The sequence below is a fragment of the Dipodomys spectabilis genome, unplaced genomic scaffold (assembly GCF_019054845.1).
Source record: "Dipodomys spectabilis isolate Male_0828 unplaced genomic scaffold, ASM1905484v1 ptg000783l, whole genome shotgun sequence".
Taxonomy (NCBI): domain Eukaryota; kingdom Metazoa; phylum Chordata; class Mammalia; order Rodentia; family Heteromyidae; genus Dipodomys; species Dipodomys spectabilis.
This window is the reverse complement of record NW_024871460.1, coordinates 12,150,780-12,166,796: the sequence shown is the minus strand read 5'-3', so window position 1 is coordinate 12,166,796 and position 16,017 is coordinate 12,150,780.

Here is a 16,017-nt window from a genome sequence, read left to right as displayed (position 1 = left end):
GTTATAATGGGGCAACCTGTATCCTTATTTAAGCATTTTGATTTTTCCTCTCCCCTCCCTTCCCCGAATTAGAGAAGTGTATATAAAAGATGCAAGTCACCAACATCAAATACAGTGAAAATAGGGGTTATACCATGGGGGAGGAACATTCAAATCAATAAAAAAATCACATGGTACATTATAAATATGTTAGAAACAATAGCAAGAAAGAAAAAATATATATTTGTGTCCCTATCTTGGGGTTCATTTCACTTAACATCATCTTATATTGTCATATATACATAGCTTTAGCCCTTTTCCGCTTGTCCTAAACATATTCTAGCTATTACAAATAAGGGAAACCATGGGACCTATGTTTCTTTGGGCCTGTCTCACTTCACTTGATATAATTTTTTCCAAGTCTTTCCATTTCCTAACAAATGGGGCAATGTCATTCTTTCTGATGGAGGCATACAATTCTATTGTGTGGGTATGTATGTATATATATATATATATATATATATATATATATATATATATATCTCACATTTTCTTGATCCATTCATCTACTGAGGGGCATCTGGGTTGGCTCCATATATAAGAGCACTGCTGAAATCAGGAAAGCAACTCCTTTTGTAATAGCCTCACAAAACATAAAATATCTAGGAGTTAACTAAAGAAGTGAAGGGCCTCTATGATGAAAACTTCAAAAACTTGAAAAAGGAAATCAAAGCAGAACTTAAGAAGTGGAAAAAAAAAACTCCCAAGTTCCTGGATTGGAATAATCAATATTGTGAAAATTACTATACTTCCCAAGGCTATCTACAAATTCAATGTGATACCTATCAATTTTCCAACCTCATTCTTCAAGGAAATAGAAGAAGCAATCCAAAAAATCATATGGAACAATAAAAGATCACAAATAGCAAAAATGATCCTTAACAGAAAGAACAGTGCTGAAGAAATATCAATACCAAATTTCAAACTCTACTATAAAGCCATAGTAATCAAAACACCTTGGTCCTGGCACAAGAACAGACCTTAGGACCAATGGAATAGAATTGAAAATCCAGAAGTGAACCCACTGACCTATAGCCATCTAATCTTCGATAAGGAAGCTTAAAAAAATGGAATGGAAGAAAGCCTCTTCAGTAAATGGTGGGTGCTGGCAAAACTGGTTATTCACACCTGTAGAAAACTAAAGCTAGATCCTTATATATCACCCTGCACCAGAATCAACTCCAAATGGAATAAAGACCTTAGAGTCACAGCAGAAACCCTGAAAACATTACAGGAAGGAATAAAGGAAAGCTTAGGTCTCTTTGGGACAGGACGAAATTTTCGTAATAGAGACCCAGAAACAACAAATCAAAGAAAGGTTGGACAAATGGGATTGCATGAAATTGCAGAGCTTCTGCATGGCAAAGGACATAGCTAGCAAGATCAATAGAAAGCCCACGGATTGGGAGAAGATCTTCACTAGCCATACAATGGACAAGGGTCTCATATTTAAAGTATACCTGGAACTCAAAAAATTAAATCCTCCAACAACAAATCGTCAAAGAAACAAATGCCCAATAAATAAGTGGGCTAAAGACTTACAGAGAAACTTCTCTGAAGAGGACTTAATAATGGTCAATAGAGGGGGCTGGGAAGGTGGCTCAGCGCTTGCCTTGCATGCCTGAGGCCCTGGGTTCGATCCCCAGCACCACATAAACAAAAAGAAAAAACCCGGAAGTGGCGCTATGGCTCAAGTGGTAGAGCGCTAGCCTGGAGCTGAAGAGCTGAGGAACAGCGCCCAGGCCCAGAGTTCAGGCCCCACGACCGGACCCAATTAAAAAAAACAAAAAACGAATGGCCCGTAGACACATGAAGAAATGCTCAACCACTCTAGCCATAAAAGAAATGCAAATCAAAACAACATTGAGATACCACCTCACTCCAGTTAGAATGGCTACCATCAAGAACTCTAATAACAACAGATGCTGGAGGGGATGTGGACAGAAGGGAACCCTCCTGCATTGCTGATGGGAGTGTAAACTTGTTCAACCACTTTGGAAAGCAGTATGGAGGTTCCTCAAAAGACTCCACATAGAGCTCCCCTATGACCCAGCAATCCCACTTTTGGGCATTTGCCCAAATGATTACAAGACCACAGCATTATTTACAAAGAAATAACAATGAAAAATATAAACAAATGCTCATAAAATTATTCAGGAATTTAGTTGATAATTTGCTGCAAATATCTGCCATGCAGTTTAATTTTGTATATTAACAATACATCTTCTGAATCAGGATTTTCATTTTCACCATTAGCAAAATTCTAAATATACAAAGCATGGTACTTTAATTAATATATAATGAGATATTACAATGAGCATCCTATAAAATGTTGACAATGACCATGATTACATTTCCATAGGACAAGGAAAATAATTAACAATGTGTTTATTCATTTTAAGTGTGTAAACCATTATCACTGCAAGGTCTGCCATTTATAGATAAATCAAATTGCATATTTCTGTTATTAGATAGAGCCTTTCTTACTCTATCATTGGTAGTTTGATCAGAATAAATTTAAAGGCTGTGATTGCTCATAATTTAGGGGAATTGAAACAGATCCTTTTGAAGAAAAATGGGATCTATTTTGCTTTTTAAAGTGAATATTATAATGGACTTGGAGTAGCTTTTAAACTTGTCAAGTTTGAGTTCCTTTTAAAATCCCTGATTAATCCAAAACTACAAACATGAAAGCAGATGTTACGATAATCAATTAAAGACAGTATTTCTTCTAGTGTTGATAACTTTGAAGGCACATATTTCTATGATATTGAACAATGTTTATGCTTATGCCCTCCTCCCTTTTCAAGCTACTCCTTTCCCCTGTACTAGTGCAAAGTAAAAGTTCCCTGGCGACTGTGGAATGTTCTGACTAATGAAATGCTATCTTTACAATCAAACTGTGCATTGCAATGCTTCAGGGAACAGAGGTACCTGAATTCAGCAATAGATACCATAGGCATTTCTGAACAATTACTGGAAACTTTAAATTCAGCTGTTGCTTTTTTAAAATATTGAATCTATTCAATTATATCAGGCTCATCACTAGCTGGCTAGCAATATACAGACAGTGTCAGTAATATTCTCATTGACATGTCATGGAGCCGAATGTAGTTGCTTTTGTAGTTTACTTTTACTTTGTAGTTTTTTATTTTTTGTTTTTATTTATTTATTTTATTGTGAAAATACGGTACAGAGGGGTTACAATTACATGGGTAAGGTAATGAATACATTTCTTATCAAGCATTGTTGCCTTCTCCTTTGTTTCCCCTTCCCATCCCTTCCCATCTTCCTATATGTCATAGTATTAACCTTGAAGATATAAGAAAAATAAAAGAAAAAAATGTGTCAAAACCTTATTGTAAAACCTAAAGCTTTGACATTACTTACTATAGGAAAGAATAGGAAAAGGACAGATCTTATTGTCATAGGCAGTAACTTCCTGAATAGATCTCCAGTAGCTCAACAAATAGAAGCTAGAATTTACAAATGGGATTTAGTTGAGCTAGAATCATTCTGCACAGCAAAGGCCATCATCACTAAGCCAAAAAGAGAACTCATAGACTGCAAGGAAAAATTTCCCAGCTATATATCTGACTGATAACTAGAATATAAAGGAATTCAAGCAACCAAATTCATATAGATTCAATAATACAATTAATAAATTGGTAAATAAACTGGAAATTTCTCAAATGAAGAAAATAATTGGAATTAATAAATGTTCAATACCTGTAGAAATGCAAGTTAGAATGATATTGAGAATCCATCTCACTGCAGTCAGAGTGACCTCCATGAAGAATATAAACAATGAATATTGGTGAGGACATGAGGAGAAAGGAATACTAATGTGCTCATCTTGACTTTAAATTAGTGCAACCTGTATAGCAGTCAGTAGGGGGTCCTCTAAAAGCTTGAAATAGAAATATCATAAAATCTAGACATACAACTCTTAGGCCTTCATCTGAAGAAATGTGAGAGTCAGAATCTAATAGTGACAGTTGTACACCAATGTTCACTTTGTGCATAGTCACAATAGTTAACCTAGGGAATGAGTCCATGTACATTACAAGTAATGAATTATTCATGAGATTATATATATATGTATATACACAAATGTATATATATAATTTTATTATATACACAAAAATGTATGTGCACAAATATATACATATACACTTATATACATACATGTGCATATTTATGTATATGTGTATATATATATATATGTATTCATGAACAATAAAATATTACTTGGAGCATAAGGAGCAATGAACTTATATAATCTTCAGGAAAAATGTTGTATCTGGTAACCATTAATTTAACCAAATTAAGCAAGGTTCAGAAGAACATTCCTATTTCTTTTTTAGGTGGGAACTAGATCTAACATAACCATGAATGTAACATAGTTCACTCTTAAAGACTTATAAGATGCTGGATACCTGTGGCTCATGCCTGTAATTTTATCTACTCAGGAGGTAGAGATATGGAGAATTTAGTTTCAAATGCAATCTGAGTAGAACTATCCATGAGACTCTATCTCTAAAAATAACCAGTAAAAATAAGAATGCAAGCTTGAGACACAATTAACAGAGTGCCATTCAGTCCTAGAAATTCAGTAAGAGCAAGGGCCTGAGCTCAATATTACTATAGGAAAAATAATGGGGAAACTAAGACCTTAGAGCAGCCCATTGCCTGTGAAAACCTCATGTGGAGTCAAATGGATAGTAAGTAGAAATATCTGGGAATGAGACCCAGACATAGTTAATTTTATTAATTTCTCATGTTTTTCTAAAGTATAAGTTTAGGAATTGTATTTCTATAACATCGAAACTGATCAACTGGTGTTCTTCTTAAATCCACACTTGGAGGATTTCTGCCCAAAACACACAAAAACAACATTCAAACAAACAAAAACTGTCACAATTGGTTTACTAGCACTGGATAAACAAATAAAAGAAAAAAAAATCCTCAAAGCTGCTGCTGGTGCTGTTAGTTGCATACCACATTTTCTTGATCCATTCATCTACTGAAGGGCATCTGGGTTGGTTCCATATCTTAGCAATGGTAAATAATGCTGCAATAAACATAGTTGCGCTGGTAGCTTTAATATGGTCTTGTTTGTCATCATTTGGGTAAATTCCCAAAAGTGGGATTTCTGGGCATAGGGGAGCTCTATGTGGAGTCTATTGAGGAACCTTCATACTGCTTTCCAAAGTGGTTGAACAAGTTTACACTCCCACCAACAATGCAGGGGGTTCCCTTCTGTCCACATCCCCTCCAGGATCTGTTGTTATTAGAGTTCTTGATTATAGCCATTCTAACTGGAGTGAGGTGGTTACTCAGTGTTGTTTTGATTTGCATTTCTTTTATGGCTAGGAAGGTTGAGGATTTCTTCATGTGTCTATTGGCCATCCTTCTTTCCTCTTCAGAGAAGTCTCTCTTTAAAGTCTTTAGCCCACTTATTTATTGGGTAGTTGTTTCTTTGAGGATTTGTTGTTGGGGGATTTAATTTTTTGAGTTCCAGGTATAGTTTAGATATGAGACCCTTGTCCGTTGTATGGCTAGTGAAGATCTTCTCCCAGTCCGTGAACTTTCTTTTTTTCTTTTTTGTTTCTTTTTTTTTTTTTTCTTTTAGTCTAGCGGCTTGAAATCTGGGTCTGGGCGCTGTCCTTCAACTCTTCAGCTCAAGGTGAGCACTCTATGCTTGAGCCACAGCGCCACTTCCGATGTTCTGATGGTTTATTGGAGATAAGAGTCTAGCAGACTTTCCTGCTGGGACTGCCTTTGAACCGAGATCTACAGATCTCAGCCTCTTGAGTAGCTAGGGTTACAGGCGTGAGCCACCTGCGCCTGGCTTCCGCGGGCTTTCTATTGATCTATTGATCTTGTGAAGTAAGCCAGACCAAAAGAAACATAGGTCCCTTGGTTTCCCTTATTTCCAATAACTAGTATATGTCTGAGACAAGCAGAAACGGTCAGATAAGTTGATGTTAGGTGAAATGATCCCAAAATAAGGACTTGCTATTGTTTCTAACATATTTATAAAATGATTTCTTTGTTGCTTTGTATGTCCCGCTCCCACGGTATAACTCATTTTCACTGTATATGATGTTGGTATAATTTGTGGAGGGGAAAAAAAAACTCAAATTGTTTAATAGTGATACAGGTGAACTCATTGCAGCAATGAGATGTACAAGACGTTATGTCGAAAAAAGAACTTTACAACTTGGGGGCGAGAGTGGGGGCTTTGGGGGTGGGGGCAAAAAAAAGATTCCCTGCCGGCTTCGGAGAGTTTATCGCAAGTTGTACTAAATTTAAGTTCACATGCTATTTTTTAAAAAGAAGGGCATGGTTCTAAATATTTACTGGAGAAAATACAAGGAAAAATACATATCCTTTACAATTATAATGATTTTGTATCTTTTTAATTTTTTAAATTTTTATTGTGAAAATACCATATAGAGGGGTTACAATTACATGGGCAAGGTAATGAGTACATTTCTTATCAAGCATTGTTGTCTCCTCCTTTGTTTCCCCTTCCCATTTTCCCATTCCCCCCCCCCCACGCCAAAGTTGTAAAGTTCATTTTTCAATATAATGTCTTGTACATCTCATTGTTGCAATGGGTCCACCTCTATCCCTATTTAAACAATTTGATTTTTCCCTCCCCCTCCACAAATTATATCAACATCAAATACAGTGAAAACAGGAGTTATACCGTGGGGGAAGTCTTTTTCTTTTTTGAATATACTATATAATACTTCAGAAAGGCTATGTTTGTTCACACTTCATATTTCAGAAGGCAATTGAATATAAACTAATTGTATCATAAATTTTAATTATGAAATACAGTTGTTTGTGTTGCTTTAGGGTACAAGATAGATGGATTACAAGTGGAGAAGAAGAATACAGAAGATCCCTAAGCTTGATATTCAAATGCTGATTGTTCAATACACAGTGCCCCAATCTCCTGAATATATCATTTCAATGAAGCTATTTGCTGCTGCTGGAGGAAAACACCAGAACATGGGGTGGGGGTCTCTAAACTAATCCCCTTTCTGTGGTAGACTATCATAGTTCTGCTGCTGAATATCTGTCTGGGTAAAGGATATGAACTTAAATCAGCCAGACCCTCCAACCAAAGTACACAGTTTTAATATTTCCCCAAGTATTAGTGCCTGATTAAAGTGCACATACACATTCTGCTATTCTAGCATCATGTGATTTTCTTTAAGAACATCCTCAAAAATGTTTTATATATAATGAGTTACTAAAAGTATAATAGATATAAATCCAAATCACAAAATGAACAAAATGCACTGCAACTTATAGTTTCTTTTAAAATCTTTATTTTAAATGTACACAATGTACATTAAGATGATAAATTATTTCAAAATATTACTCAAGTAAAAAGCACTGAAACAGTCTGACTCATGTAAATGTCTTCTAATCACTTTATAATAATGATTCATGAATATTAGAATTTAATTGTGATAAATACTGAAAAATATTTCCACTCAGATCTAAATCAATAATACCTGAAATATATTGAGACCATGCTTAAATTACCTATCAATTTTAAATGTCTATTATTTATCAATATGTAAGTTTGCTCTTGGCAACAAAGATTACAAAGAAATCATAAGAAAATCAAAAGAAACAGCAAATACAAACAAAAAACTATAAGAAAAATATAAGTGGAAACCTGTTTTTTATCACTGTTATAATGATTCAGATAGAGGAGAGTTGCTTGAACTTGTTTATCTCTTTTAAAAATGTGAATTCAACTTCACTCACATACATACACACAAACATAATTCAAAACAGGATGTGGAGTAACCTGAATTATAATTTATGGCTGAGCCCTAATATATACATATTCTTTATAAAATTTTGATGGTCATATTGAATACCTAAATATAAATTTTCAAACAGAGATTTAATTTTGTACATAGTGTAATACACTTTATAGAAACAGTTGTAAATGCTGGGTGCCATTGTCTCACTGCTGTAATCCTAGCTACTCAGGATGTTGAGATCTGAGGATTGGGTTCAAAGCCAGCCCAGGCAGTAAAGTCTGTGAGGCTCTTCTCTCCAATAAACCACTAGAACATCGGAAGTGGCTCTGTGGCTCAAGCGTCAGAGTGCTCGCCTTGAGCTGAAGAGCTGAGGGACAGCTCCCAAGCCCAGAGTTTTCAGGCCTCACGACTGACCAAAAAAAAAAAAAAAAAAAAGTTGTAAATATATATAAATCATGTACACAAAGACAGTGATTTTTGTCAAAAAGGATACAAAGTCTATATAAATAATTCCACAGAGTATTCAGTTATATCTCTCAATTGTTTTTTGGTCTTCTCTTTTCTAATCTATATTTTATAGACTATGAAGAAAAAGAGCTGAGAAAAATCTACATTGTTTATAGGTCTCAATCTTCTGTTAGGTCAAGGTTTAATACAAAATTATATTAAAATTGCTCAGGGATAAAACATATAAGCTATTATTTCTATAAAGTGAAGCCGAAGTTGCACGCTGTTGGCTCACACTTGTAATCTTAGCTACTCAGGTAGCTGAGATCTCAGGACAGTGATTCAAAGCCAACCCAGACAGCAAAGTCCATAAGACTCTTATCTCCAATTCACTCCCAGAAAACTGGAAGCAGTGATCTGACACAAAGGCATAGAGCTCTAGCCATGAGCAAAAGAGCTCAGGGACAGTGCCCAGGCCCTGAGGTCAATCCCTATGACCAGAAAAAAAGAAAAAGAAAAAAAAATGTAATACAACAAATAAGTGCAAGATAGCTTTCAAAAGGCCTTTAGTATATCACATATAATGTTTCTTTTTTTTTCTTTCTTTTTTTTTTTTGGCGTCCGGTCATGGGGCCTGAACTCGGGGCCTGGGTGCTGTCCCTCAGCTCTTCAGCTCAAGGCTAGCGCTCTACCACTTGAGCCACAGCGCCACTTCTGGCTTTTTTCTTTTTGCTTATGTGGTGCTGAGGAATCGAACCCAGGACCTCAGGCATGCAAGGCAAGCACTCTACCACTGAGCCACCTTCCCAGCCTGTAAAGTTTTTTTTTGTTTGTTTGTTTTTTATTGTCAAGGTCATGTATAGTGGGGTTAGTTACATAAGTAAGCTAGGCAGTCCATTTCTTGTCAAACTTGGTTCCCCTTCCCTCATTTTTCTCCTACTTTCCCTCCCCTCCCCACCATCCAAGTTGTACAAATCATTTCCAACATATAGTCTTGTGTATATGGCTCTTGCATTGGTTCCCTCCTTATGCTTTGTCTCATCAGTATGTTGTTCCCCTTTTCTTCCATAATTCAGACAAATGTATGCAGAATACTCAAGGTACCAAAATCAAATACAGTAACAACAGGAGATATACCATAGGGGGAAGAACACACAAAAGAAACAAGAAATCTCATAGTACATTAAAAACAACAACAACAAAAACCCCTTGTGTCCATGTCTTGGGTTCATTTTGGTTAGTATCATCTTATATGGTAATATGTACATAGTTACTGAGCTATTCAAACTAACCCACAGGAAAACCAAACACCATAAGCCAATCAGAGGCTCTATCAAGAGACTGGATACAGACACAGGAGAGATAAAAGATTCTCACGAATAAAGCAAATAATCCTCTTTAATAATTATTTTTAAATTTTTTTCTACTTTTTTCATTCTTTTTCTTTTTTTCCCTTTTCCCTTTTGCTCTTTTTTTGTACTTTTTTATTGTTAAAACGCGGTATAGAGGGGTTACAGTTACATGTCTTTTTTTCGGCTGTTTTGCTCATCCCCAGATACACAACCATCACTGATTAGTAGCCCTACATACTTAATTCAGACATCAATTACTTAATTTGCAGTTTTGCAACCTTTGTTCCTTTAATTGTAGTATTATTTCTTTATATTTATATAATTTGTTTTTTTCTTTTTCTTTTTTCCTTTCTTTATTTCTTTTCCTTTTTTCTCTCTCTTTCTTCTCTCTGAATTTACATCTGAGTTATCTTCCTTCTCTTCCTTTCCCTACCTACTTTCCTGTAATCTTGTTTTCTCCTCACAATTCTCCCTATTCCTCTTAATTTCTGGTCTTCTGGCTCCTTCTTTGATTTTTCTGTCCATAGATCCTTAGTTGTTTGTTGTTAAGCTAGATTTTATCTGTACTCATTTTGACTGTGTCAAAAACAATCTGTGCGACTACAGGGCTCTGGGTTGGTGCTTACCTTAAGATAATGTTCTAGCATCAGTTGGTTTTGCTTTCATACCTAAATGGACAGAACAAGCCATAGAAACACAAGAACATTGGCAAGCCATGGAAAACTCAAATTGTACTCATGATAAACAGGCAACAGAGCAGTTAATGAATAACCCAGAGGAGAGATCTCAAAATGTTCTATGAGCACTATTGTTAAACATGCTGAATGGAAAGAATGATAGCCTGCCAAGGGCTCTTTGTGAGCGTGATAGGGCAATGCATGAGCATGATGAGGATAACCAAAGATTACTAGAGGAATCCATGGAATCTACAAACTACTGGGGAATTCACATATCAATTTCTAAACCCAAACACGTGTTCCATCATAAGAAATACCCTGAGATGAGTGTGTAATCAAATTCTATGATAGGCAGCCACAGATAGTGAAAACAATGGAAATTTTCATTTCCATGTTTTAGAAGTTGATTCCTTAATGTTTATATTGGATATGTTCAGTGAAAGGTGGAAAAGGTATCCATTGGTAGAATTTGTAGGGAAATGACTAATTTTGGCATGCTTACAGCATTTACAGTATTCAGTACATCCTTCTCATAAAGCTGAAGGCATGTTGCAGTTTGGATCTAAAACGTGTTTCACAGACCTGTATGCTAAAGGCATAGTTGATAGCCTTTGACACTACAGGAAAATGTTGGAATATGTGGGACATACTTGGAGGAAATTTAGTCCTTGAAGAAGATAATGGGATGCTGGTCTCTTCCATCATACTTTGTTTCCTGACTACTGTGAAGCAAACAGCTTCTCTTCCAAGAGCTCCTGCCATCAACTTTGCTACAGAGCCAATGAAAAGGCCAAGTAACCATGGACTTGAATCTGTATAAACCTTGACTTCTTTTAAGTTCTTTATCTTAGGTATTTTTCCATAGTTCACAACTAGAAAAATGACTCACATAGTTAAGCATATCTACATCAAAGTACAGTATCACTATGTCAAAATACAGTCTACAAAGCAAGCCTACTGATGTGTGTGTGTGTGTGTGTGTGTGTGTGTGTTTGTGTGTGCCTGTGAACACACACACACACTACATCTGGGACTTGAACCCACACTCGTTTATCTTTCAAAGCTGGGACTCTACTTAAGCCCTATCTCCACTTCAGCCTTTTGCTACTAAATTGGATATTAGAGTCTTTGGGATATTTCCGCATGGGATGGCTTTGAACCAAGATCTTCATGTCTCAGCCTGTTGGATAACTTCGAATATAGGTATGAAGCACTAGGGATACACTTGTTTTGTTAAAATTGTTGTTCAAAAGATTTCAATTTAGTACATGTACTAATGTGTATAATGAATCTTGATTAAAATTTATTTTCAATCATTCCCCCCATCTATCCCACTCTGCCTATCTCTAAATACTTCCTCATTCATTTTCACTGAGTGTTATGACTGTATTCACCCATCATTCTTCTTTTTATCTCTCTGCACCAACATATTTTCAGTATCCAGTTATAATTTTTGTTTATTATTAGACTATGGGAATTCACCCTCAAGTAACATCATGCAGTCATTTTAATTATATGAATAGTCTATGGACCTGCATGTGTTTTCAAATATGTTTATATAGTAGGACTAACTGACATAAATGAGAGAAAGCACATACCACTCTTCACATAGTATAATTTATACTACATGAAAATTTGAGAACTTTTTATACCTAGTATTATCTCTGTTTTGATTCAAGTGCTTTCTCTTAGTTTGTTCTCATGCTAATGATAGAATTATTAATATTTAAAGAATTTACTGGATATGGTATGTTCTGTTTTATTGCTATTATTATTATTTTCAATAGCTGCAAGAGTTTCAATCAAACAAGTCAGCTTATGTGTACAATGCATCTTGATCAATGTCACCCGTGTAATCATTCTTTCCATATTTCCCACACCCATTCATACATCCATATTATGTGGTTCAATTTTTGTGTACTTATTGAATGTTATTCCTCCATTCACCAACTGTTCTCCTTTCCATTTATCTCGTTTTCCATTTAGCCTTGTCTTCCATGGCTTCTCAACTCGGGGGAAAAAAAAAAAAAAACAGAACAAAAAACAAATATATCTCAGCTTCCCAACATTCATAATATTCAATAGTTCTTCAGTTGTTCAGAGGAGTTGCGCCGTTGGAATCCTCCTCTGAGCTGTTAAGGTTTGCTACATTTTAAGATCAGAAGAAAAACAGTGTTGAAATAGAATTTCCTATATAAGGTAGAGTCAATATATAGTTGAAAATATGAAATGAAATATATATAAACAATTAAACATTCTGATAAACTAAAATGTGATGTGATAACTTTTTCTCAACTACAGAGCATTTCTTAGAATGCACTAAAAAGAACTGTGAAACACATTAAGAAAGACATCAATCAAATAGAACCACATAAAAATATTTTACACATAGCTCTGGGCACTAACAGTCTTAACTAGCTCCTTTTCTAAGATTTAAGAAGGTTATGCCTAATTGATTTTACATCAGCAGTGGCCTAAATCACACTTTAACACAAAGTTATTCCTAGTTATTGAAACTGTAACTTGATTTTGAATTAAAACTCAGAGATCAAATCCAGACAAATTAAAAGCAACATGTATTTTTCAATAATGAAGAGGAATTGCTAGGATAATGTACATAGTTTTCTCACTAGTATATCATGCGCCTTAAAACTAAATACAATCACTGACAGTTAAAGATAGTTAGCTCCAAATAGTTCAAATATCTTAAAGATTTTATCCCTAAGTTCTTAAGATGGTCTTTTGTGCAAAAGTGTGATGTAGACTAGTGTAATTTTGGAATGCACTGGGTGTATCCAACTTTGGATTGCTTAGTTCTAGATTTTCTCTTTTCTGAGAAGTAATAATGTTTTGATTAATTTAATGTGGGTGATATCTTTTATTTTCTTAATATACAAACAAACTTATTCTTTCATAATGTGGGATGGTACATAACTATAATAACCTATTTTTGTAAAAATATCATTAATTTTAAACAATAATTATTTTGCCTCAAAGATGACAAATTGTTAACTTTACAACTTTGGTGGGGGTGGGGGGAGGAGGATGGGAAGGGAAGGGAAGGGGAAACAAAGGAAGAGGCTACAATGCTTGATAAGAAATGTCCTCATTATCTCCCATGTAATTGTAACCCCTCTGTACAGTATTTTCACAATAAAAAAGATGATAAATTGTGAACATAAGCCTCCATAATCATTACCCTTTAATCTGTTCTGCAACATGTCATTTGAATTACACTTGTTTCCTCATGAAGTCAGAGAATATATCTAAATACTCATTAAAATATATTCATTCATTTGGGATCTCCAAATAAAAAATTAGTCTTTGTAGTCTGCAAAGTATAACACTTGGATTATTTTTCTGAAAATACCTAAAAATTATTTCCATCTTATGTTTGTCACTATATAGAACAAAATTGTATTGCTAGTTGTACTTTTACTTTTTCCTGTTCCACATAGAATAATCATGACCCTGATCCATTCTATATTCCCAGCATCTGCATTTGTCCTTGAATTAATTTGCTAATTATTTTTATACTTTTTATACATTTATCAATCCTCATAGGTTCTCAGTTGGGCTTAGAGATTAAAAAAATAGATTAACAGAAAAAGAACATAAACATTTTGACTTTTAAGCCTATATAAGAAAATAAAATCTCTTCAAAATTGTGAAACAATACATACTTCTTAGGTTGAATGAAAAGAGATAATTGTGTGTTAATTTATAGATACACAAAAGAAGATAAAACATATTTTTAAATGCCTACACAATATTATTTTATCAATGGAAGTATTAAAGCATGTTTCCCTTCCTCTGGGTCTCTTTGACATGATTGGTACAGTTACATTGCTAGTTGATCCCCCAAATTCATGTCACAGAAAATTAATCTTCTAACACAAGCACCTTACAGGTTGCAAGTTTTGTGACAACTGGGTTCTTCTTATGGTTCTTGGATTCTCCGTTTGGGTGCAGTTTCTTGGCCATTATTGTGTCCTTGTTGGTTTTCTATGTGTAGTACATCTTTAAGTATCTTTTGTAGGGCTGGTTTGGTGGAGATAAATTGTTTCAGTTTTTCTTTGCTATGGAAGGTTTTCATTTGACCTTCCATTATGAAGGAGAGTTTAGCTGGTATTCTTGGTGATAGTTGTTTGTCTTTAGGGTATGGCACACATCATTCCAGATTCTTCTTGCTTTAATTGTCTATGTTCAGAAATCTGAGGTGATTCTAATTGGTTTCCATTTATATGTGATTGATCTTTTCTCCTTAACAGCTTTAAGGATCCTTTCCTTGGTCTGAATTGAGCCTGTGCAAATTATAATGTGATGGTGGGATGTCCTATTCTGGTCTGGTCTATTTGGTGTTCTAAAAGCTTCTTGTATCTGAATAGGCCTATCTTTTTGCACGTTTGGGAAGTTCTCTCCTAGGATCCTGTTAAATAAACTTCCTAGACCATTAACTTCTGTCTCTAGGTATGCCTCTACCCCCATTATCTTCAGATTTGTCCTTCTGATGGTGTCTTCCAAATGTTCAATAGATCTATCATAGTTCTTGGATTTGTCTTAGATAGTTGTATGTTCTTTCTCTATAATATCTAGGCTGTCTTCAATCCTAGAGATTCGATCTTCTGAATGGCCTAACCTACTGTCAAGACTATCTACTTTTTTTTATATCCTTTCCTTCTAATTGGTTAGCTTTGATGGCTTCAAATTCTTTGTTGGAGCTTTGTTTTAGGTCTTGTATGAACTTCCTTACTTCCTTAATTGGCTGTCAGTGTTTATTCTTAAATTACTTAGTTGATTGGTGATGGATTCCTTGTACTCCCTCACCAGCTGCCTAGATTTTCTCTCTTTGGCCAAACTCTTTGTACTGTGATGGAACAGGGTGTAATTCTCTAGCCTAGGATTGTTCACTGGAACACTAAAACTGCTTTCTATGCGAGAGATTGTATAGCCTCCACTTTCTCCTCTGCCATCTTTCTTCAGACTCCTACTGTGTGGATCTTCAGGTTGCAAGTTTTAAACGGTAATAAAAGGATTATTATATCTACTGCAAGAGCAAGATTGTTAGAACAGGGAGAAAAAGGGTTTCAACCTCCTCTCTTCCTATATTCAATCATAAGTTGTTAAGGCAGCAAGTAATACCTCACTGTATATGTGTCCCATTTCTACAACTGGCATTTCCCAGTCTCCACAAGTGTGAGAAATAAACTTAGTTCTATAAATTGTCCAGTATTAACCATATTATAGAATAGCAGCAAAAACCAAACTATGACGTGGTTCTTGTATCAACTTCTCTTCAAGTGTATTTTTCTCAAAATATTCCTACTGTAAAAGGGACTTACTTTGGGAGGTATGTTGTGCTAATTCCCTAGTAGATTTGTATATGAAATTTCAACTGCCATTTCAGACATGAGTTATCTTCCATTTATGTTTCTTTCTATCTAAAGTAGTAGCTTGTATTGTATTATGCGGTATCTCAGTATTTTGTGGGCACTCCAAGAGTACAATTTCTAGGGCAGCTTTTCAATACTGAATAAAAATGTACATATATAAAAATCACTGATTTTATGAGCCCACAAGTATTTCATCAAACCAAACCATGACTGCAAAGGGAAAGATATGCAACTTGGTGAATTAGCTGCATTAACTAATAAAATTCATCCATGTGGAGCACTTTAAAATGATATAAAATCATCCCATGGT